This window comes from Cervus canadensis, chromosome 1, assembly GCF_019320065.1.
Source record: "Cervus canadensis isolate Bull #8, Minnesota chromosome 1, ASM1932006v1, whole genome shotgun sequence".
Classification (NCBI taxonomy): domain Eukaryota; kingdom Metazoa; phylum Chordata; class Mammalia; order Artiodactyla; family Cervidae; genus Cervus; species Cervus canadensis.
The window spans coordinates 42,653,066-42,678,409 of record NC_057386.1 but is presented as its reverse complement, the minus strand read 5'-3'; the positions used below and the strand labels follow the sequence as shown (position 1 = coordinate 42,678,409).

Genomic DNA, 25,344 nt, shown 5'->3' with positions numbered 1-25,344 from the left:
TCAGTTATTTTCCATTTGACATTTAGTATTCTTCCATCAAGTTTGCCCAACTGACTAATTTATCTCATTTACCAACTTACCAGTTTACCGAAAATATGTTCCTTTTGACCCTTTATAAAAAGTTCACAACGCTTCAGTTAGATTGAGATGGCAATTAGTAGCTTTTGAGAATTTCCAGGAAGTGTAATTGATCAGTTTTCATGACAGTTTAAGGAGGAGTCCTTTTGTTGCTGGCCCTGCTGTTGGAGCTGGAAGTAGCTGAAACAGAGGAAGAGAGGAGAGAGTGCACCTGTGCATTTGGGTGCCAATCTGGGGGTTGGGGGGGTGGGCAAAATGGACAGGCTGATAGATGAGGAAGAGCCAGACAGCCCAAGAACCATAAGTGTCCAGCCAATCCATCCAATAAAAACTGGATAAACCAAAAACAGGTCTGTGAGATATGCAGATTTGTTATTCAGCATATTGCCCTTTGGTAAATACACCATTTGACAAATTTCTTTTCCTCAATGAGTTATCCTGGTCCATAACAAGTTCCCCCTCACTTAAGCTATAGGGATTGGGTTTCTGTCCTTGTATCCAAGAAGTGTGGTTTAGTCGCTTAGTTATGTCTGAATCTTTGCGATCCCATAGACTGTAGCTCACCAGGCTCCTCTGTCCATGGGATTCTCCAGGCAAGAATACTGGAGTGGGTTGCCATTTCCTTCTCCAGGGGATCTTCCCCACCCTGGGACCAAACCTGGGTCTCCTGCATTGCAGGAGGATTCTTTACTAACTGAGCCATCAGGAAAGCCTGTATCCAAGATAGTCCTAATGTAATGCACTCAGGCCCTACACAAATCAACAGTTTTGATGTACTGGTATCTACTAATAAATAATATAACAGATGTTGTTGGATCTTGGTAAAACATATAGTTGATACTTTATTGCCAACATTTAGTATTCCTCCTAAGATACTGAACCTGCCTCTAAACTCTTACTAGAGTGTCTTGAGCAGATTCAAGTGTCTCTGTTTTGTAAATATTGGGGTGTTAAACTCCTCTGTAGGTATTAGAGATGTTCCTTTTTAAACTGATATTGTGAGGCTGTATTTTATCCAATTTAACTTTGCTGATTTTGTAACTGAGCTTTTTAGAAAATGTTTGAGAATCTGCCAGTTGTTGGTTGTAGTTTTGATGTAGTTTTGCCTCATCTCTGGGCATCAAAAGTAAGGACATCAGTGATTTGGGATTTTTAATTGCTATATTAGTGTCTTCATTGCCAGACAGCCGTGATTCCATTTTTTTCCTCCTCCGTTCAGACAGGTCTCCGTGTGTTTTTTAATTGACATACAGTTAATTTACAGTGCTGTGTTAGTTTCTGCTGTCCGGCAAAGTGATTCAGCTACACGTGTGTGTACATTCTTTTTTATGTTCTTTTCTATTACAGTTTATCCCAGGACATTGAATGTAGTTCCCTGTGCTATACAGTAGGACATTGTTGTTCTTGTCAGTGTGTTTTCAATTCTTCCCAGCATTATTTTCATTTTTCCTCGGGTGAAATAAAAACAACTCTAATACACAACTGAAATGAAAATAATAGATGGCTGAGTCCATTGGAAGAAAATGAATTTTGTAATGACACATGAGACAAGTCTGAGGATACTCAAACTTGAGATGTTTAGCAAGCAGGTCTCAAAAAAGCATAGAAAATGTGAAGATTTTAAAAATTGTCCACATCAAAAAAAGAAAGAAAGGAAAAAAACATTGCTGGAGAGGAAAGTAAGAGATCATTCTTTCATATTTAATTGGAACCATTTTCTTGAATTTTCAGGGGGCAAGGGACATGGTATTTTCTAGAGTTTAGCACACTGAAGTTGCACCAGAAAGCAAAATTCTTACGTTTTGCTCAGTTGTTTCAACATGGCATACATTCCTGGCCAGACCCTCTGCAAATACCAGGCTTCTCTGTAAAAAGGGGAAGGTTGTTTTGTTGAATTCAGAGCCCATCCTCCAGCCTTTCTTCAAAAGGTGATAGCAGTTACTTCCTTTAGCGTCTCTTTGATGCGAAGAAAAATCGTTCCAAGTCTCCTTTCCTTCACATTTGAGACCAAAAGAAATAGCCAACATGACATTTATGATTTTTTAAATGGTTTTTGCATTTAATGTCTTATTTTTGGCTTTCTTTTTAACTTGCCTAAAAAATGATGAATGTCAAATTTTCTGTGATTGTCATTGTTAATTTTATAACTAGAAAAAAATATTTAAAAGTTATAAGATTATTTCAGAATATCTTTTCCTCTAGAAGCAAAGCAACTAACAATTGGTACGTTCCCATGAAATTTTTGTAGTGGAAAAAAATCAGCTTGATCCCATGCATACATCCTGGGTAAGATGAAATCATTACTAAATGAAGCAAAAAGTTATATATCCTGCTCTTAGAAAGATACCAGGCCTAGAGAAATCACAGAAAATGAAAAGAATTGGACTGAGGCTATAAGGAGAAAAGAAATTTTGGTATAAAATGGAATAAGTAAGCAGCCTTACAGTACTAGATGACTCAGAAAACCCCATGTCAGGAAAAATAAAAAATCAAGGAACAGTTTGTTAGAGAATATTGTTTTCTAACCAAGACAAATTAAAAGAGAAAAAAAAACAAAGTCTGGCCTCGCTAAATTATGCCATTCAGAATTAATAACTTCTGACTTTCCACATCTGAGGCTTCTTTGATGCATGGCAGTTTTTGGCCTTCTGTGTTCAGCATATGCACTGAATTAACAGACCTGGTAGGAATGAGTATTTGACAGGAACAGGCAGTGTGTCTTCTGGTCTTAACATCACCACCAGCTCGCTGTAAACCCTTGAGCAAATCAACCTTTTTTAATTGAAATTAAAAGCCTTCACCAAATGTCTTTATTCATTAAGATATATATATACATATATATTTCTATCTGCATGATGAGAAAAACCTCTGGAGGTGTGTGAAACACTACTGAACTTATGCTTACAAGTGGTTAAGATGGTAAAAATAGAAGTATTGGCTAGGGAGCACCATAGAAATGGGGTCAGGGGATATGTCTTGAGGCTCAATAATTTATCGACACTGTCGATACATAGATATGACAGTGATACAAAGACCCACCTCCTGCCATCAGGAAGCTTGCAGTCTGTCAAAGGAGATGAATACATAACTCATAATAAGCTCATAAGAGTACAAAGAAAGTGGCTTAATGCACAAAGGTCAGGGTGTATTTTTAGACAAAAGTGAGAGATGGGAAAATGTTCTAGGGAAACTTCATCAAAGTGAAGTGGTGTTTGTGCCAGGCTTAAAAGGAGACCTCTAAAGTTTAAAAAGTGGCCTTCCACATCTAGCCGAGATGGAGTGACAAGGATGAAATTTACCCTCTTGCCTAATGCAACAAAAAAAACAGACAAAATATATGAAATAATAGTGTTCAGGAAACCAGATATCAGTGAAGGATGATGATTCATGAGAAACAGAATAAATGAGGTCACCCAGGTTAGACGGACAGAGGAGAGGGCTACACGGGGAACTGGAGGTCTGCAAGGGTCCCTGTTAAGTATTCGCCTGAATACTGGTCAACGCATGTTGTTAGGAGACCACCAGAGGACAAAGGAACAGTCAAAAAGGTTAGAGGTAGCAGTGCTGGCGCTCACAGAGAGTGAGGAATGGTACCTGTCACAGCAACCAGACTGGAAGTTCTCATTAAGTCACAGGGCATTGAGTAGTACTCAGGGACTTCCCTGAGGGTCTAAGACTACATACGCCCAATGCAGGAGTCAGCACAGGTTTGATCCCTGGTTGGGGAACTAGATCCCACACGCCCCAACTAAAAGATGCTGCATGCTACAACAAAGATCAAAGATCCCACCTGCTAAGACCCACTGCAGCCAAGTAAGTTTTGGTTTTTTTTAAGTATAGTACTCAGAAGGGTCTTGCTTCAGCAGCAGAGAATAATTGGCCCTAGATTGAGCACTGCTCTGGTTTTCCTCTAACAAATTTAAAAGCAAGACCCAGAAGGATCAAATTAATTTCCAAGTAACTTAACTTCAGCCCAGGAAAACCTCAAGAATATTTATAGGAATACAAAAGCAGCCACCCTCAAGTAGGGAAAATTCACAGTGTCTGGCATCCAATCAAAAATTGGCAGTCCTGCAGAGAAGCAGGAAAATACAACCCATTATGAGAATAAAAATCAGAACCAATCCAGAACTACCACAGAAGTTAAAAAGAACCAATAAGGACATTAAGATAGTTATAGCAAACAGTTAAAGACATAGAAGATATTGAAAGAGGCCCAAGTCAAACTTCCAGAAGTGAAAACTCTGTCTTACATAAAAGTACACCAGATTGGGATCAATAGCATATTAGACATTGCAGAAATAAAGATTAGTGAACTTGAAAACAGCATTAGAAACTATCCAAACTGAAGCACACAGAGGAAAAAAGAAATGTTTGAAAAAGGAACATTATGAGTAAATTATGAGATCACTTCAGCCAGTCTAATATATTAGGAAATGAAGTCCCCAGCTAACAGGGGAAGACAGAAAAAAAAAAAAAAGGTAAAAAAATAATGGCTGAAAACTTTCCAAATTTGATGAAAATCTCATAAACACATAAATCCTAGAAGTTACACCCCCAAAAAATATAATAATGAAGAAAGCTAAACCAAGGCATATCACAATCAAATGCTCAAAACCAATGATGAAAATAAAATCTAAAAGATAGCCAGAGGAAACAGTGACATTTTATGCAAAGGAATAAAGATAAGGCTGTAGAAGATCTCCCATCAGTAATGATGAAAGTGAGAAAGCAATAGAACATCTTTAAAATACAGAAGGGAAAAAGTGTCAACCTACAATTGTGTATCAAGTAGTAATAACGTCAAGAATGAAAGTGAATTAAAGACGTTTCAGATACACAAAGACTGAAATAATGCATTACTAGTAGATTCATAGTACATGAAATATTAAAGAAGGTCATTTAGGCAGAAAAAATATACACACACATATATATACACACACACACATACATATACATATATCACATGGAAATACAGATCTCCACAAATGAATAAAGAGCACTAGAAATAACAGCTACATGAGTAAATATATAAGCTGTTTTCCTTGTTAGTTCAATCTTTTTAAAAGGCAATTGTTTAAAAAATAATAATAACAAAATAATATGGGTCAATTCATAGAACAAGTCAACAGAAAAATAAGCATATAGAAGACTTGAACCACAGTATCAACTGAGTTGACCTAATTAACATTTCTAGAACATTCTACCTAACAGCATCAGAATGCACATCTTCTTCAAGTACATATTTGCCACAATAGACCATATTCTGGACCATGATGCAAGTCACAATTAATATAAAGTCTTCAAGATCCCTGCCATAGTGAAATGAAATTAGAAATCAATAACAGCAAGATCTCTGAAAAATCCCCAAATAATTAGAAGCTAAATAACACACTTCAAAGCAACTCATGGGTCAACAGTTGATTAAAATGAAGGCTTAGAAAGTATTTTGAACTGCATAAAGATGAAAACACAGCATATCAAAATTTATGTAATGCTGCTAATGCACTTCGTGGGTGGAATTTATAGCACTAAATGCCTAGAGCAGAAGAGGAGAGAGGTCTCAAATCCGTGTGGTTCAGCTTACACTTCCAAGCAACTAGAAAAATAAGAGCAAATTAAACCAAAATAAGCAAAAAAAAAAAAAAGAAAACAATAAATATCGAGCTGAAATCAATGAAATAGATAACAGAAAAACAAACAGTAGCAAATACCGGTGAAACGAAAATACCATAGATTAGCATATAGCAAGAAGATATATGACAATCTCCTTTTCAGTTTTCTGGAAGAATTTGCAAAGACCTGGTATTATGTCATCCTTAAATGTAGAGAATTCCCCAGTGAAGCCATCTGGATCTGGAATTTTCTTTGTGGGAAAGTTTTAACTACTAATTTCTTTTTTTTTTTAAGTTTTTTTTTTTTGACTTAGTCATAATGTATTATTTGTCTTATATATTGTTGTTTTCGATTATATGTCGGGAAATATCTCCCCAACTCATTCTGTGAGGCCAGTCTCACCCTGATACCAAAGTCAGACAAAAATATTACCAATCTCCATTGGGACCAGAGATGTAAAAAATCTAAGCAAAACTGAGTATATCCACTTCCACAGTATATAGAAGGGCTTCCCCAATAGCTCGGAGGATAAAGAATCCACCTGCAATACAGGAGACACAGGTTTCATCCTTGGGTCAGGAAGATCCCCTGGAGGAGGAAAATGGCAACCCATTCCATTATTCTTGCCTGGAAAATCCCATGGCTAGAGGAGCCTAACAGGCTTACAGTCAATGGGGTCACAAAGAGTCAGACATGACTGAGTGACTTTGCAGGTGGGCAATATATAGAAGGAAAACTCAAATCTAACAACATATAAGGCAAATAATACATTATGACTAAGTGAGATTTATCCTAAGAATACAAGGTTGATTTAACATCCAAAAATCAATCTACATAATACACCATATAAATAAACTAAGAAGAGAAAAACCATATGATATCTCAATAGATGCAGGAAAAGCATTTGACAAAATCCAACATTCGTTTCTGATAAAAACTCTTAGCAGACTAACAGTAAAAATAACTTCCTCAATCTGATACAGAGTACCTGTGAAAAGTCTAAAGCTAACATCATGTTTAATGGTGAAGGATTGAATGTTTCACCCCTCAGACTGGATTCAGCAACACTGCATAATTTTTGGATTGTCATATCATCCATTTTGGATAATTGTATTAATTGGATCATTTGTATTGTCACTTTGGGAATCAGTGGCAGTTTTAAAAAAGTTAAACATACCTACCCTCCTAGGAATTTACCAAAGGGAGAAATAAAAGTATATAGGCACATAGAGACTCAACCACAATTCCTCCGCAGTTTTATTTGTAACAGTCAAATACTGGGAACAACCACTAACAGGTGAATAAATAAGCAAACTGTGGTACCCATACAGTGGGCTCCTGTTCAGATTCATGTTGATGTATGGTGGAAACCATCACAATATTGTAATAATCCCCCAACTAAAAATAAAACATTTTTTTAAAAAGAATGACCATTGATATGCACTACCAGATGGCTGAATTTCAAAATTCATTTCAAAATGAATGCTTGATCAAAGGAAGTGAAAGGGATAGTCGCTCAGTCGTATCTGACTCTTTGCAACCCCATGGCCTGTAGCTCAGAGGGTTTCTCTTATCCATGGAATTCTCCAGCCAAGACTACTGGAGTGGGTTGCCATTCCCTTCTCCAGGGTATCTTCCTGACCCAGGGATCAAACGTTGATCTCCTACATTGCAGGCAGATTCTTTACCATCTGAGCCACCAGGGAAGCCCCTTTGGTCAAAGAAGCCCAGCTTAAAAATGTACATGCTGTATGATCCCATTTTATCAAACTCCAGAAAATACAAGCTAAGCTATAGTAACAGGAAGCAGATCAGTAGTTGTCTGGGAAAGGAAAATGGGTGGGGAGGGGTCAAGAAGGAGGGATTACAAGGAAACTTGTTGGGGTGGCAGATATTTTGAGCCTGGTGGTGCTTTCAGGGTATGTGCACATCTCCAAACCTTCCCTGATGTGCACTTTGAATGTGTGGGGTTTATCAGATGCCATTGATGCCACAACGAAGCTGTTAATAAGCTTGGAACTGGACTCTGGACTCTAGGGAAGGCAGTCCAGGTGAGACGGGTCTGTGCGTTTGGGGTAGAAGAAAACAGCACGAACAAAGCCATAAAGGGAATATTTGAAAAAATATGGGCTCTGTTCTGAGAGGTAGTCTGGTGTGGCAAGCTCAGAGGTTGTGCAGATTAAGTAGCAAGAAATACTGGAAAGGTGCATTGGTATAACCAGATGGTCAAGGAACTTGAAGACTGTGTAGTGAGTCAGTATTGATGCCAAAGCAAGAGGAAGGCACCAGCGAGAACATGTAGTGTCAAAAGAGGGATCAGATGAGAACCCTGGGCAAATCCCATGTTTAATGGATGGGAAGTCAGAAAAGGAGAAGGTGATTTGAGGGAGATAATCTCTTGGAAAGATGAGGACAGCATGATCAGATGTCTCAGCGTTAAAGGAGATTAAGACCTAGAAAGTCCCTTTGACTTGGTGACCTTAGAAAGTGTCTTTATTTAAGTGCTGAGTGTGTGCGTGTGTGCTTAGTCATTCAGTTGTGTCCAACTCTTTGTGACCCTTTGGTGGCTCAGATGGTAAAGAATCTACCTGCAATGCGGGAGACCCAGGTGTGATCCCTGGGTTAGGACAATCCCCTAGAGAAGGGAATGGCTACCCACTCTAGTATTCCTGCCTGGAGAATTCCATGGACAGAGGAGCCTGGCAGGTGACTGTCTATCAGACACGACTGAGTGACTACGAGTTGAGGGTGAAAGCCGAATTGCAGAAAGAAAAAAAAAATCAAAAAGATTGAGTGGAAGTAAAATGTTACCTTATCTCTTTCTATTCTAAATTCTATAGCTTTATACTTTGGAAATGTAATTTTTTTATACTGTACCAGTTCAGGAAGACCAGCTCCAGATATCTGTTTTGTAAGTGAGAACCTGAAAGTCCAGATGGAGATGTTCTAAGCCTGACCGGCCGATGCTGACACCCAGATGAGCAAGGTTCTGAAGCTGCTCTTCTGCTACTAGGTGAAAGCAGTAATTCTGCGATTGGGAAATTGTGGGTGATCCTGAGAAGATTGGGGTACAATTTTCAAACCTTATACACATAGGGATTCTGGTGCCTCATATCCCAGCGTGTTAGTCGCTCAGGCATGTCCAAGCCTTTGCAATCCCATGGACTGTAGCCCACCAGGCTCCTCTGTCCATGGGATTCTCCAGGCGAGAATACTGGAGAGGGTTGCCATTCCCTTCTCCAGGTGATCTTCCCCACCCAGGGATTGAAACCGGCTCTCCTGCATTGCAGGCAGATTCTTTACCGTCTGAGACAATTTTCAAACATTATACACATAGGGGTTCTGATACCCTGTATCCCAAGGGACCCTCTATTATTTCACGGCAATACATTGGACCTCTCATATGGGTTGAACTTAAGGCCACAAAGGGAAATATTTTTACCAAGCAACTTATTTTATGTATATGAAGTTTCAGCACCATGTTCTGCTACTTTCTTATATACAATTTCTGCCAATCTTTTCTTATATTTTATAAATCCAAGCATTCTAACAGCTAACTCCAAAGTCTCTTTGAAACTTGTTTCTGCATCTTAAAAGCCATCCCATCTGTTGGATTCTTATTTAAGCGCTATTTTTGCCTGTCACTGATGGAAGCTAAATCATATTCACTATTTTGTGACTAGACTACAAATCCTTGGTAAACAAACTCAGCATTGTTAGTTAAATGATAGCCATCTGTTCAGAGAGTGGAACTCCAACCTGAAAGTACACCTTTTACAAAAGCAGGGGTATAAAAACAAATGTTTCAGCGCCTGAGAGACCTTGATTAACTGTTAGATGTGACACATGATTCCTGTTCTAAGTCACTCAAGCTTTGTAAAAGAAAGGCAGTAAGAACTCAAAGCTGGTATTTATCAGATTGAGAAGATATGAATATTAACTCCCAGAAGCACATTTCTTAGCCCCTGGCCCACCATCATATCATGTAGTCCAGCTGGGTGGTTTTGATATCCTGATCCAAAGAGTGTGTGTGTGTGGTGCTTTTGATAAGTATCATGGAATTTCCTTTAGGGTTTTATATGTTTAGAAAACCTTTTCACCCTCATTTGTATAAAAGATTAGACAGTCACAGTTGTCACCAGGAAGCCTTGGCAGGTGACTCTAAATGCAGATTCCTAAATGTACTGTCCCTTGTTCAGTCTCTGTCTTGGATAGAAGAGTCAGAAGGTCAGGAGATCCAGGTTCCTTTCAAAGTAAAACCTTATGGTTTAAAAACTAGCCATTGGTTATGGCGCTTGGACCCTAAATAGCAAATAGGGCAGAGTGGCAAGCTTGCCTCCTACAGTGTTCTTCATCTTGCACATTTGTGAAAATAGATTTTATTTTTTACGTGTCCTTGTTCTTCTCCCTGGTTCTCCCCTGATCTACCTAGCAATGAGCTAAATTTATTGCAGTTTTGTTCTCGGATGCTATTAGCAGATTCCCTTTAGTAGGTGAAACGGAATTAAACATAAGGCTTTTTGTGGCTCTGAAGTTCCTGTCTGCCCTGTTTGTGCACCTCTGCTGTTGTCAGATCTCAGACGAGGGCATTGATTGACCACCAGAAAGATGCCCCCTTGCTGATAAGCATAATTGGAACCTAGCTTTTAAGAAGTCTTGTTTTCTTTCCCGTTGCTGTGGGCACGCTGAACACCAGATTGATGGCTCCTGGAGGTAGTTGAACAGATAATCATCTTGGGAATTCAGGAGTCTGTGTGATGACCTTATTTCTGACCCCCCAGTCTAGCTATCATTTCTCTGAAGAGCAGTCATCCAGGCATACTCCAACAGCAAAAACAGGAATCCTTACAAGATAATGAATGGAAAACAAAGTTAGGAGAAGCCCGCCCCAGAGGAAATGGTAAGTGAAAGCCAGGGCGTGAGATGGAAAGAGCAGACCTCCTGAGCAAACAGGGAACTCAATGTATCTAATCTAATATGACTGAAATAATAAGATCAATATCCTTAAGTCACCCCCCAAATTCCCTTTCTCAGTGGCGTGTTATTTATACCACATGTATATTTAATTTGTTTAACCAAACAAAATTTATTGTAAACCTGTAACTTACAGTAAAACCCCACTTATTCCTGTTTCATTCATTTGGAATTTTCATCAGTAAGGACAGGATGCAAAAGAAATCAAATGTAAGACTTTGCAGCTTAAGGCTCCTGCCTAACGATTTTTTAATGGATGGAGCTATACAGACAAGGTCAGTCAAAAGTGGCAGGGTTGGAACTGCAGGAGTCATGAAGGACATTGGGTCTTGACCAAAAGGAGCCTCAGATTTAGAAACTTGTTCATTTTTTTCAGTTTTGCTACAGAGTGTTATCATCATGCTTAGTGCTATATAAAACAGTATATAAATTCTGGGTTTTTTTTTTTCATTGCAATGAATACTTTAGCTTTGATTTCTATATAACCACTTTTTATAGCTTTTTTTTTTTTTGGCTATTTTGGGTCTTAGCTGCAGCCCATAAGGTCTTCATTGCATCATGCGGGACCTTTCATTGCAGTTCATGGGCCTTCTAGTTGTGGTGTGCAGGCTCAGTAGTTGTGGCAAGAGGCCTTAGTTGCCCCAAGGCATGTGGGATCTTAGTTCCCCGAACAGGGATCAAACCTGAGTTCCCTGCATTGCAAGGCAGATTCTTAACCCGTGGTCCCTATTGCCTTTATCAATGAAAATAGTAGTAGTAGCCATTACTTAAGGTCCTACTATTATGTCTATTTATTTACATAAATTATAGGATTTAATCTTCAAAGTTGCTCTACTGCAGGGTAGACACTCGTCCCCATTTTACAGTGCAGAAATGGGTTCAGAGCATATAAATGATTGACCCAAAGTCTCACAGCTAATAAGTAGCAGAACAGAGTCAGAGTCAAACCCAAGTTCTCTGACTGCAAAACCCATGATCTCTGAAAACCACTGTCTTTGTGTGAAGACCAAGAGCCTACAGAACTCAACAGGGCTTGCATCTTGAGTTGCAGAGAGCTTTAGCTGTATTGCACCTTGTTTGGCTTTGTTTTCATTTCTTCAGCCTGTAAAGTGAGCCCTAATTCAAAAGTGCCAGACCTTCTGTAGACAAGTTAGATGCCGGAAACACAGAAAGACACCCCTCCTTCCCACACTGAGTTTACAAATAGATTTAAAAAAAAAAAAAAAGCAGTTACAGTTGTGCTGAGAACCATGCAGGTGAACTAAGGAATGCTGTGAATAAGAGGTTTACTTTAAAAAAAAAAAATTAGTAAAAGACTTGTAGGAAAGTATTTAGCCTGATCACGAAAAGAATTTGTGGAGAACTGCCTAATTTTGGAAGAAATAAAATTGAATTTCTTTACTCAGCATAGTATAATTCAAGGTGATTCAGGTAATTTAAACTAGCTAGCTTTGCAGAATTTTCTCTTGTTTTCATCACCCTGAGTAGTCTTTGCCAGTGCCTGATGTGATTGTTCCCTTTGTCTTCTGTAAACATCATTTTGGGGAAGTTTTAGTAGGGACTGAGATTATACCTTAAAGTGTGTACCTATGTGAATTCTCTTCCCTTATACCAGATGCTAAAAGACAATGGAAAATTGTCTGTCACACACTGAGAGGAAAGTGTTGTCAACCTGTAATTCTTTACCCAGCCAAAGTATTAATCAAGTGTGAAATTAAAAAGCAAAACAGACAACCAAGGGGAAAAACGTGGTCAGACAAGCAGAGGCTTTCCACACACCCTTTCATAGGAGAATTTCCAAGGATATATTCCCACAAACTAAGGCAATAAAGCAAGAAAGAGGAAGACATGAGAGCCAGGAGGCGGCAGATCCACATCAGGAAGGAAACAAAGCCCGAGCACCAGCTGTGGGTTCGACTTGGTGGAGTCATCCACCCAGATCAGAGTGAGCAAATCCAGGGCGTCAGCGAACTGCCAACATCCACTGGATCATTGAAAAAGCTAGAGAATTCCAGAAAAACATCTACTTCTGCTTTATTGATTACACCAAAGCCTTTGACTGTGTAGATCACAACAAACTGTGGAAAATTCTTCAAGAGATGGGAATATCAGACCGCCTTACCTGCCTCCTAAGAAATCTGTATGCAGGTCAAGAAATAACAGTTAGAACTGGACATGGAACAACAGGCTGGCTTCAAATTGGGAAAGGCGTACATCAAGGCTGTATATTGTCACCCTGCTTATTTAGCTTATATGCAGAGTACATCATGCAAAATGCCAGGCTGGATGAAGCATAAGCTGAAATCAAGGTTGCTGCAAAAATATCAATAACCTCAGATATGCAGATGACACCACCTTCATGGCAAAAAGTGAAGAGGAACTTAAGAGCCTCTTGATAAAAGTGAAAGAGGAGAGTGAAAAAGCTGAATTAAAACTCAGCATTCAAAAAACTAAGATCATGGCATCTGGTTCCATCACTCCATGGCAAATATATGGAGAAACAGTGGAAACAGTAACAGACTTTATTTTCTTGGGCTCCAAAATCACTGCAGATGGTGACTGCAGTCTTGAAATTAAAAGATGCTTGCTTCAAAAAAAAAAAAAGATGCTTGCTTCTTGGAAGAAAAGCTATGACAAACCTAGACAGCATATTAAAAAGCAAAGACGTTACTTTGCCAACAAATGTCTGTCTAGTCAAAGCTATGGTTTTTCCAGTAGTCATGTATGGATGTGAGAGTTGGACTGTAAAGAAAGCTGAGCACCGAAGAATTGATGCTTTGAACTATGGTGTGGGAGAAGACTCTTGAGAGTCCCTTGGACTGCAAGGAGACCCAGCCAGTCCATCCTAAAGGAGATCAAGCCTGAATATTCATTGGAAGGACTGATGCTGAAGCTGAAACTCTAATACTTTGGCCTCCTGATGTGAAGAACTGACTCATTGGAAGAGACCCTGATGCTGGGAAAGATTGAAGGCAGGAGGAGAAGGGGACGAAAGAGGATGAGATAGTTGGAAGGCATCACCAACTCAATAGACATGATTTTGAGCGTGACCATATAACTGTTACTTCTTGACCTGCATACAGATTTCTCAGGAGCGTGACCAAAAAGCTAGACCATGAAGAGAAGAGGCAATTATAAATTCCAAGGAGGGAAAAAAAGCATTCAAGAGAGAATATATTTTGGGATATTACTTAAGTAGTGAATAATAATCACATGGTTGCAACTCTGGGAGTTGGTAAAGGACAGGAAAGCCTGGCGTGCTGCAGTCCATGGGGTCACAAAGTGTTGGACACGACTGAGCAACTGAACTGAACTGAACTGAGTGAATGGCCCCTGGGAAAAGAGGGGATTTGTGGGTTCTAGTCTATCCTACAAAGCTAGACCTTCCTAAGGGAGGATGGGAGGGTAGGATGAATTGGGAGCTTGGGATTGACATGTATACACTATTGATACTGTATATAAAATAGATGCATAATATCAATAGTGTATATATTGGGCTTCCCTGATGGCTCAGCAGGTAAAGAATCTCCCTGCAATGCAGGAGCCACAGGAGATGTAAATTCAATCCCTAGGTCAGGAAGGTCCCCTGGAGGAGGAAATGGCAACCCATTCCAGTATTCTTGCTTGGGAAATCCCATGGACAGAGGAACCTGGTGGGCTACCATCCATAGGGTCACAAAGAGCTGGACACAACTGAGCACATACATAAAACAAATAACAAGGACCTACTGTATAACACAGGAAACTCTTACTTAGTGCTCTGAGGTGACCTGAATAGGAAGGAAATCCAAAAAAGAGGGGATATATGTAAATACATAACTGATTCACTTTGTTATACAGCCAACATTATAAAGCAACTACACTACAATAAAAATTAATTTAAAAAGAAAAAGGCTAGGCCATGAAGAGAAAAGGCAATTATAAATTCCAAGGAGGAAAAAAAACATTCAAGAGAGAAGATATTTTGGGGTACTACTTAAGTAGTGAATAATAATTACATGGTTGCGATAATGAAGCACTGCTTTATTTCCAACTTTTGGAATTAATCTTAGTCAAAGCAATTGCTCAGCATGGAAACCTTAGCAATGCTGCAGAACAGTGAGCTGATCATAGTCCATATTTTTTTAATGCCTTCTGTGTACCAGGCCCTGTTCTAGATGATGATACGGTGAACAAAAGAACTTTCAGTGCTCACATTCTAGAAGCAGGGGGTAAACAGTAAACATATAAAAATAGGATAATGTGTAGAACAGCGTGAAGATAAACAAGATAACATGAAAGTGCACACCAAGGGGTGAGAGGCTGCTTTTGCTCCCACAAAGACCTCTCAGGAGGATTCGAAAGATCAGAAGGAAAAGATGCAGGGTGTTACCGAGCAGAAGAGCGAAGGCCCTAAAACAGGAATCAGTTTGTGACGGTCAAAAGATAGCTGGAGTAGAGTGGATGAGGGGGAGAGTATAAGAGTATGGCTGTTTGAGATACCCCAGATCAGATCCTTGAAGGTCTTATGGGCAATGGTGAAGAGGTTGAAAAGAGAGATCACTTTTTAGCAAGAGGAGTGATGTGATGTGATCTGATTTATATTTCAGAAAAACCAGTCTGGCTTTTTTGTAGAGGACAGATTTATAGGGAGATAAGAGCAGCTGGTCCTGGAGAGAGAAGGTGATGACTTGCACTGGTGTTTTAGCAGTGGAGAGAGTGGAAATGTGTTTTGGAGGCAGCTATGACAGGACTTACGTGGGGTAAAAGGGAAGGTGAGGATTCGTTTCTGGCTGGAGCACCTGGTAGGTGGAGTAGTGTTGACTGAGGGTGGAATATTTGGGATGGGAGCACCTTTTGGAGATAAAAATAAGAGTTCATTGTTGAAAGGATTTTGTTGGTGATCCAGTGGTTAAGACTCCGCACTTCCAATGCAGGGAACATGGGTTCAATCTCTGGTTGGGGAACTAAAATCCCACATACCCTGCTGCCAAAAAAAAAAAGTCCATTGTTAGAGATGTTACAAAAGAAATATTCTCAACCTTGAGGATGTACAAGTATTTGGGGAGAAGCAGAAATGCTAAAGGATAGAGGTGCCAGGATCCTTACCTATACTGGGGACAGTAAAAATATGGTTTCTCGTTGATGGAACAAAGGATGCCTCTATTATTTTATGTAATAAAGAGAATCCAAAGTGACACAACTACATTGATTAAGTTATAGACGAGGGGGCGAGAGGAGGTTGAAAAAGTGTTAGTTGCTCGGTCATGTCTGACTCTTTGCAACCCCATGGACTGTAGCCCACCAGGCTCTGTCCATGGGATTTTCCAGGCAAGAATCCTGGAGTGGATAGCCATTCGTTCTCCAGGGGATCTTCCCAACCCAGGGATCGATCCCAAGTCTTCTGCATTGCAGGCAGACTCTTCACCATCTGAGCCACCAGGAAAGCCCAAGAGGAGATATTAGTAATATAAATGCAGATCTGTCATAAAAAGAAGTCAATGGGTAATATCCAAAACTGGTAAATGAAGAAAGAACCATAAGCAGATTCTTTAGTGATTGGAGCTCACCATACAAAGAACTAAAAATAGAAGCAATTTAAAAAAAACAAGCATGAAAGAAGGAAGCAGTGGGTCAAAGGACTGTTGGGTTTCCCCCCCCCCCCCCCCCCGGTCCTCTGTGTGGGTTATTTTGTTAAAGAACAAAAGGGTAATGCTTTTAATGACCTCAGCAAAATCAGATTCTCTGCAAATGGCTTGGAGGTACTCTTTGATTTCCCCCAAATTAACTGAACAGTGGGGAGGGAGGGGGAGTTAAGAGTCTTATTTCTCGAAAATTATAGCAAGAATCTTCCACTTTAAAACATTCTAGAAAGTGGGTATGCTACTAGGTGTCAAAAGAAAAGGTTAGTCGTCTGTTCCTTTCTTGACATGTAGGTGTTTCGACAGTTCTAACTTAATTCTAATTTAAATCATGTTCCATGTCCTCTACCATCTTCTAGAGAGCCATCTGAGCCCCTCCCAGAATTCACAGTTTTTCTTGGCTATTTGGCCAACTTAATGGGATGGAGGGTCCCTGGGAGAGAAGAAAGACTTGAGACAGGAAGCAGTGCAAAGGGGCAGAAGGATGCCAGCAACAGGAACAGACGCCGAAAAAGTGACCCTGGACAGCAGCGCCACGTGGAGGGTTGCCAGGATATGTTTTAGCTGGCGATTTGTGGTCAGTTCGCTGTCCCCTTACTTATCAATGAAAGTTTCTTTACCCACCACCTGCCTCCTCTCTCCTGCTTCTCCTCCAGCCCAGCAGACTGAGCACGCACTTTCCACTGACTGACCTGCTCAAGCATGAATGGGAAAATGACCCTTTTAAGGCTTCTTGAGTTCCTATTTGAAGAAATTTTCTTCTGTGTGTTTTTATTTACTTCTCCTTCTACCCTCTCAGCCTATTTATTGCTGTGACTTCTGCTTCTCCTCTGGCCCCACCACCTTCCCCCTCCCAGACCCCTTCCTTCCCCTGGGACCACCCTTTCCATCACCTGGGCTCAGCACTCATCTGTTACTTCCTTCCCTCACCTCCTCCTCCCCAGTAGACATGCGCATTGGGTGGGTGGCTGATATCCACGGGAGATGAGTTACAGTGTTGATGGACACCCTTAGCATGCTGTGTGTTTTAGGAAGAGGAATGTTGGGTTAAATTCTATCCAGTTTCCATCCCTAACCTCTTAATATTTAATGTAATACGTCAGACCCCGAAGCTTGGCATTATAATATCCATCTGTGCACAGAGTAATCTCGTCAAACTCGGATTTCACCCAGTCCGGTAGATTTTCTGGGACTTCCCCGCAGAAGCTTTGAAGGCACAAAGAATGTCAGAAGAGCCTTAAACAATGTGATAGCCTTAGCTTACTGTGTGTGTATACTGGTAGGAGGAAGCCATCTCATTCTCATCTTACAACCAAGAAAATCTGACTAAGCATCAGGGCAAGTTGTTTTTTTTTTTTTTTTTTAACGTTTATTTTTGGCTGCTCTGGGTCTTAGTTGTGGCCCGCAGGATCTTTATCTTCGTTGTGGTGTGCAGGCCGTTGGTGTGGAGCATGGGCTTCTCTCCAGCTGTGGCACGTGGGGCCTGTAGTTGGGGTGTAAGGGCTTAGGTTGCCCTGAGGCATCTGGGTGCATGCTAAGTCACTTCAGTTGTGTGCAACTCTTTGCGACTCCATGGACTGCAGCCTGCCAGCCTCCTTTGTTCGTGGAATTTTCCAGGAAAGAATCCTGGAGTGGGTTGCCTTTTTTTTCTCCAGGGGATCTTCCCCATCCAAGGATCAAACCCTCATCTCTTACATCTCCTGCTTTAGTTCTTTATCACTAGTGCCATCTGGGAAGCCCCTAGGCATAAGGGATCTTAATTCTTCACCCAGGGATTGAACCCATATCCCCCTGCCTTGGGAGTATGGATTGTTAATCACTGGACCACCAGGGAAGTCCCAGGACAAGATTTTGACTGTCAGGGACTGATAAAATGTTGAAAGACTGCAAATATTAGGTTGGCCAAAAAGTTTGTTCAGGTTTTCCATAACATCTTAGAAAAATCAGAACGGACTTTTTTTGCTCAGTCATTCAGTCACGTCCAGCTCTTTGCAACCCCATGGACTGTAGCTCACCAGGCTCCTCTGTCCATGGGGTTTTCCAGGCAAGAATATGGGAGTGGGTTGCCATTTCCTCCTCCAGGGGATCTTCCTCACCCAGGGACTGAACCCGCATCTCCTGTGGCTCCTGCATTGGCAGGCAGATTCTTTGCCACTGAGCCACCTGGGAAGCTCCCCCCTCACCGCCCCAAACTTTTTGGCCAACCCAGTATTACTGCTTTTCATCTTTAGTGATACCCAAAAATAGAAGTCTTATACTGTTGCCTGGGAGAAGAGCAGGTGACTTCTTGAGGTCCCTCTGCTTCTGGGTTCTGCTCACTGGCAATTGATCGTGACACTGTGGGTTTGGGAACCACTAGTGGAAACACTGGAGATTCCAGCCAGTTCTGGGCAAGGCTCATGTTTCAACAGCACGCATCCCTGACTGCTTAATAATGGCTCTGTTTTTAAAGACCTCAGGTCAAATCTATTCCACACCTCCTTTGGTGATTTACTTAATGATCCTAAGTATCCCTCTGGAAACTTGGTCCTCTTTCTAAACCAAAATGTCCTACACGCCAGTTTCTTCTCATGCTCCCCTGAGCACCGTGGGAACAGGCATCACCATCTAGTGACTCACTTATGATACCTTCCTATACTCATCTGACCTTCTATCTCCTTTATTCATGGGTCTTATTCTCTGGCTCTTTAATATATTCAAATTATCCGTGCTCAAGATCAACAAAAGCTGGAAAGCAGTCAGAGTGGGAGGGCCAGGGAGCTGCGTCTACTTCCTCACTCAATAAAAGTCACTGGAAATTGAGATTTAGCTCAATATACTAATCATTGACCAGTCATAGCTCATCCCTCCCAGATTCCTGCTTCCGGAGACAGGGAATTCACCCAACTGGGTGTGCACTCCATTGCTCACCCAGAGGGAGGTGGCATTTTTCGGTCTCAGTCTGAGAAACTTCCTTTCGCTTCCCTTGGGTGTTTCCCAGTTGTAAAGAGACAGGTTAGACCAGGAGGGACTGCCCAGGAACGTCACAGGTGTCTTCGCTGTAGAAGACACCAACACAGAGTCTGTCTGCAGCCTGAGCGCCGCACATGAGTTACTGTCCAGGAGACGTGAGTGCCTTTGGGCCTGAGACAGCTCAGAACACCGCAGAGATTACTCACCCTCCCCAGGTGCAGCCTTTTGGCCCAGAGCAGCACCATCCCCAATGAACAATAGAAGTGAAATAATAAATCTTACTGTCTCCACCACCGAGAAAACGAATTGCTCATGTCATACTGTTTTTCTGTGATACCAGGACAGTCATTGGCTCTGCAATAAGAGGCTGTAGTCATGAACATTTATTGACAACACTCACCTCAGGGTATGGTATTGAAAAGCTCTCAGATCCTCTAGTCATGGGATTGATTTATCATCAATGAACATTTACTGAGCACTTAAGACACAAGAAGCAACCTTCTATACATTGCTGGTAGCTACACATGTTTCAATCCCCGACCTTGAGGAGCTTGTGGTGTGAAGGACGGTATGAACCCAAACAAACACTGATGCCCCAGGGAAGACAGTGTTAAAGGTGCATGAAAGTGTAGAGGTTGAATCCCCCAAGTCTGCCTTGGAGAGGATGTGGAGCTCTTCTAGCTGGTCTAGAAGCACCCTCCAGCTGAAAAGCAGGGAAGGGCTGACGTATGGAGCCAGAAAGCACAGAAAAAGCAGAGCCTGATCTCTTGGGGACAGATTGTCAGGCACCTTCTGTGTGAGATGACCAGAGCTCATAGCTTGCCAGGGACAGTCACAGCTTAGTTTATGGCTGTTACCCTGACATAATAATTAATAGAGCTGCCTCTTTTAACTCTCAAGAGTGTCCCAGACAGACAATCCATCACAAAACCACCTGACTTATATGCACAACACAAGCGGGATTAGTAGGTTATGTAAAGCAGTGAGCTAATCAGATTTGTGTTCTGGAAAGATAACTTCAACAGCCATGAGGAGGACAATTTGGAGAGGGAAGAGACCAGAAGCAGAGAAAGAGAATGTAGAGCTACTGGGCTGGCCAAAAAGTTCATTCATAAGCTGTTATGGAAAACCCTGAATGAACCTTTTGGCCAACAATTTAGCACTTGCCTTGAAAGCTAACTGCATCCTGACCATATTCCAAACAACAAGCTTGCCTAGTAAAAGTGAAAGTCACTCGGTCATGTCCAACGCTTTGGGACCCATGGACTGTAGCCCATCAGGCTCGTCTGTCCGTGGAATTCTCCAGTCAAGAATACTTGAGCAGGTTGCCATGACTTCCTGTAGGGTATCTTGCTGACCCAGGGACTGAACCCAGGTCTCCTGTGTTGCGGGTAGCTTCTTTACTGTCTGAGCCACCAGCGAAGCTTGCCTAAATACTGGTTCTAAGAACATCTCTGTCCCCAGTTATAATTGTTTGAACAGAATCAAAGCTGCATAGATACTCTGAATGTGAACAGTCAGTCTTTTAGCTTTGTATCTCCCAACCTGTCTGTTTTTTTTTTTAAACAATATCACAGAGACAAAGAAGGTTCTGAGAAATTCTTAGAGGAGGAAATGTCTTGAGACTTGAGAAGAGGTCTTTGCAAGGCAGAGGAGCTCTGATCACATAAGTCTGGGTTACAAGGTTGCATGATCTTTTCATAGGAAGCTGTTCTTGGCCTTTATTGTGACATTGCGCTGAATGGCTTTCCTAGTCTTGCAAACAGGTTTTGTGAAGCCACCCACACTTCTCAGGTGTTTTCTCTGAAACAGATGACTCGGGCTGAGGTGTGTCCCTAAGCCACGGAGCTGAGTTAATTGGATCTGGAGACTAACCTGAAACAGTGGCCTCGTTAGTCCCCCTGACCTAACCTGGCACAGCCTCGTTGCACAAGGCACTTTTGGTGAATGCATCTTGTAGGTGGACGTCTGTGGTCACCCACATCTGGGGCACGTATGCTTCCTATGGGGCTGCTTGGACGGGGTGACTAAGCACAGTGACGGCGTGAGACCCTGCACAGCCAAGTCATCGGGGAGAGCCTGGAGCCCAGCTCACGAACATGTTCATGCTTGAGAAGCAGCGTGATGTGGCAGAAAGGGCACAGGCTCTGGGCTGACGCTGGCCTGCACTTCAGTGCATCTCTGGATGAGACACTGTGCGTTTCCTAAACCTCTGAATACCTGATAATTCCTCATCTGTGAGTGAGGATCACAATGCCTGCTTCCCATGTTGGTAGATTGGGGTGAGCCTAGCCAACAGCGACACAGCTGTGGCACATAGTAGGTGCTCAGTCAGTGGTGGCTGAGTCTGTTCTGCTTGTCATCATGATTATCACAGAATTGATTCTGTCCCAATACAGCCATCATCCAGCGAATACTTTTGAGCACATACTTGCTGAGCTGAGACCTCTGCACCAGGGATACAGCCATGGGCAAAATAAACAAGGCTTCTGTCTTAGGATGCTTAGACAACACCCTAATGCACCTCTTCTTTCTTCTTCACTTCTTTTTTAGTTGTTTATAACATGTTTTGCAGGCTTCCCAGGTGGCTCAGTGGTAAAGAATCCACCTGCAATGCAGAAGCCGCAGGAGGTGCAGGTTCGATCCCTGGGTTGAGAAGATCCTCTAGAGGAGGGCATGGCAATCCACCCCAGTATTCTTGACTGAAGAATCCCATGGACAGAGGAGCCTGGTGGGCTACAGTCCATGGGGTTGCAAAGAATCAGACATGCCTGAAATGACTTAGCATGCATACACATACAACATGTTTTATTGTATGTAATTTTTATATTCTTTTTTCCCCATTTTTTTGGCCATACCAGATAGTGTGTGGGATCTTAGTTCCCCAACCAAGGATCAAACTCACACCCTCTGCATTGCAAGCACAGAGTCCTAACCACTGGACCACCAGGGAAGCCCTACACTCTTTTCTTTCTTTTTTTTGATTCTTTTCCATTATGGTTTGTCACAGGATATTGAATATAGTTTTCCCTGGGCTATACAGTAGGACCTTATTGTCTATCTCCTTCATTCATTTCTTAACACATTATTGACCAGAGACATATTAACACCATAGGCATTAATTTTTGCAAAAGTCCCCCGGTCAGTAATATGTTGATTTCTCAACTTCTTCCCCTACTGCCACTTGTTACCCTTTACTGTGTCCCCTTACCCTCAGCCGGAAACTGCTGTCTCAGTAGTTTTGTACCATTAACATCCCAAAAGGCCAGCATCTGCACCTTCTGCTCCTCCTCACCTGCAGGGTCACCCCCACTTACTTTCACAGATGCTCCCCAACTTAACATCATTTGACTTATCATGTTTTTCTCTGTACCAGGGCTTCCCTGGTAGCTCAGCTGGTGAAAAATCCACCTGTAATCAGGAGACCCCAGTTCAATTCCTGGGTTGGGAAGATCCCCTGGAGAGGGGAACATGGGGTGTGAGCCACCGATACACAGAAAACCACGCTGTACCCAGAGGACTAGTCTGTTGCACACTTTTAGTACAGTCTTCGACCACTTACATGAGCTGTCCAGTGCTTTATGATAAAACAGACATTAATTTGCATGACTTTACCCAACCATAGGCGAATGTAAGTGTCCTGAGCATGTTGAAGGTGGGCTCAGCTCAGCCAGGATGTCAGTAGGTCAGGCGTATTCATTGCATTTCTGGCTTTTGAGATATTCAGCATACGATGGGTTTATCGGGATGTAGCCCCATCGTGAATTGAGAACAATGAGTACCTCCTCAAGCAAGGGGCCCACATTACCTATCTTGGAGATGTCTCAAGTGTTCAGCCTTCTGCTGAGAATGGACCCTCAGGCATCTTTCAGGTTTCAAGTTAAATGACCTCTTTCCCAGACAAGTCTTAAGTCCTCGTATTCATGTCATCTAATAAGACCCTATTTTTTTTCCTTCATAACACTGCAATTATAATTGATTTGTGTGCATGTGTTAATTAGCATCTTTCACTTTCAGGAAGTTGTGACGAGTTCCACAAGGGGAGGACTGTGTCTCTGAACCAGATGCCCAGAAATTGTGTAGTGAATGACTAGGAAGTCATAGATGTTATTTCTCATCACTGAATGTATTTCATCATAATGAGAAACTCTGAAACAGGTGCATGGAGTTGACCTTTGGTGCTGGACTCCCTGTTCAGACGCCACTAGTAACACAGTCCTTCCTTGCCAGTGTTTGGTGGTGGCCGTGTTCTAGCTCAGTTTGGTCCCAAAGAGATGTGTCCTCAGCCACCAAACCACTGCTGGCCAGATGAAAAGCAACTGCTCTCGGGGGCCAAGGTGACAGAGCAGGTGACCAAGAGCTAAAGGTTGAATAGATTCCACCGTCTGAGCAGCTGCTCCCTGTGGTCAGGGCTCCAGAATCCAGCAGGGTGAGGTTTAAGAAAGACAGAAGTAGGAAATGCATTGTGAAAGTGGGTGCTGCCAGGATGCCTCCTGTAGCTGCAGAGAAGAATCGTCTCTTTAAGGGACAGGTTTAGCTCATGACAGTGTTTCCTAGATGATGACATTATTTTTAGTTCTATACGTTATGCAACCACAAGCACTGTCACCAAAGGTGATGGATTGTTTCTGTGATTGTGAAAATAGGGGGTGTGTTGTCTCTAGAAGGATCACAGAGTCCCATTGTAACTGTGACAACAAGATGCAAACAGGGGACTTCCCTGATGGTCCAGTGGCTAAGACTCGGAGCTCCCAATGCAGAGGGCCTGGGTTCAGCCCCTAGTTGGGGAACTAGATCCCACATGACACAACTAAGAGTTGGGATGCCACAACTAAAGATCCCGCATGCTGCAGCTGAGACCTGGTGCAGTCAAATAAATTAAATTAAATATATATTTTTTTAAATTTCTTTTAATGTAGATGAGCCTTGTTGGAATCCACTTCTGTACCCTCCCATTTAAAAGTCACATGACCTGGAGTCCCAGATGATTCCTTAGAGTGAAGTTCTTGGAGGGGGCTCCATGCCTCTTTTTTATGTTATCTCTGTGGTCACCATTACCTTCCCTTCATTTTCTAGTTAATCTGTTCCCTTCGTCTCTCTCCCCGATTAAACTGTAAGCTCCGTAAGAATAGGGGATGTGTCCTGTGAACATCTGAGTCATCCACTGCCCCAGCACTGGAAGCACCAAATAAAATCAAAGGAGAGAGAAGCAGAAGAAAGATAGGCTCTTCTAGAGGAATTCACCCCGGATTGTACACTGCACCACAGCCCCAGTAACAGGGCCGCTTAACAATAATCGCTAAGTATAGGGTGTCGGCTTTGAAAGGAAAGGGACCCACATGCAGACCGAGATTTTCCTAAGTGACACTGAAGGAAGCTGATGTCAGATCCAGATTTGCGTGAGTAATTAGACACTTCAGAGCAAGCGTAAGGAAGATCTACCTGCTCGTGGACAGCACCTTCCCAGGAGCAGTTGGCCCATTTTGGCCCAATCTTGAAGGGACAGCAGACGCAGGGGTGTGAGTTTCCACTGCTTGGGTGCCTGGGCTCTGCTCGCAGCCTCCACACTAGAGCTACAGCACCCAGCACCCCACGTGGTCGTGGGAAGCCAGTGTGGTTATGGGGGAAATTTGACTTGCAGATGCTGACAGATAAAGTTAAACAAAACAGATTTTAATCAATTGTGGATATCTCTCACCAGCTTCCGCTACTTTTATATTCCCACGTAGTCTTTTTAGTCCAGCAAGAATGATAGTAAAACCAAAATAACATCATACCAGGAAGGGTTTAAAAAAAAAACCAGATGCATTACATCAGATACTTGGGAGCTCATCTTAAACTGAGATACAGTAGTTTAAGGTGTGATTGACTGTCAGGCCTGTGGTGGAGAGGGAGGACAGAGACCTGCATGGTTTTCCTCATGGGTGAAGCAGCACTTCACTCTCCTGATTCTTCGTGTGAAATGGTTCCCACTGGTACCCAGATGTGTTGGCTAAGGTACATACTTATGAGTCTTAGATGAACATCATCCTCTTCTAATCAGTGGGCTTCCCAGGTGGCTCAGCAATAAAAAATCCACTTGCCAATGCAGGAGAGGCGGGTT

At 42.0% G+C, this 25,344-nt stretch overlaps 1 protein-coding gene and 1 long non-coding RNA gene across 3 annotated transcripts in view; one reads left to right on the top strand and one right to left on the bottom strand.

Annotated features, from left to right (window-relative positions):
- The window catches only part of MYO1D (myosin ID), a 351,718-nt gene that overhangs the window by 263,059 nt on the left and 63,315 nt on the right, over positions 1-25,344 (top strand). The gene's annotated exons all lie outside the window — the stretch shown is intronic.
- LOC122449182 overlaps positions 152-25,344 on the bottom strand; it is a 47,791-nt gene continuing 22,598 nt past the window's right edge. Inside the window, exon 3 of the long non-coding RNA XR_006271923.1 lies at positions 152-258. This is a non-coding gene — a long non-coding RNA (uncharacterized LOC122449182). The remainder of the gene's footprint in view (positions 259-25,344) is intronic.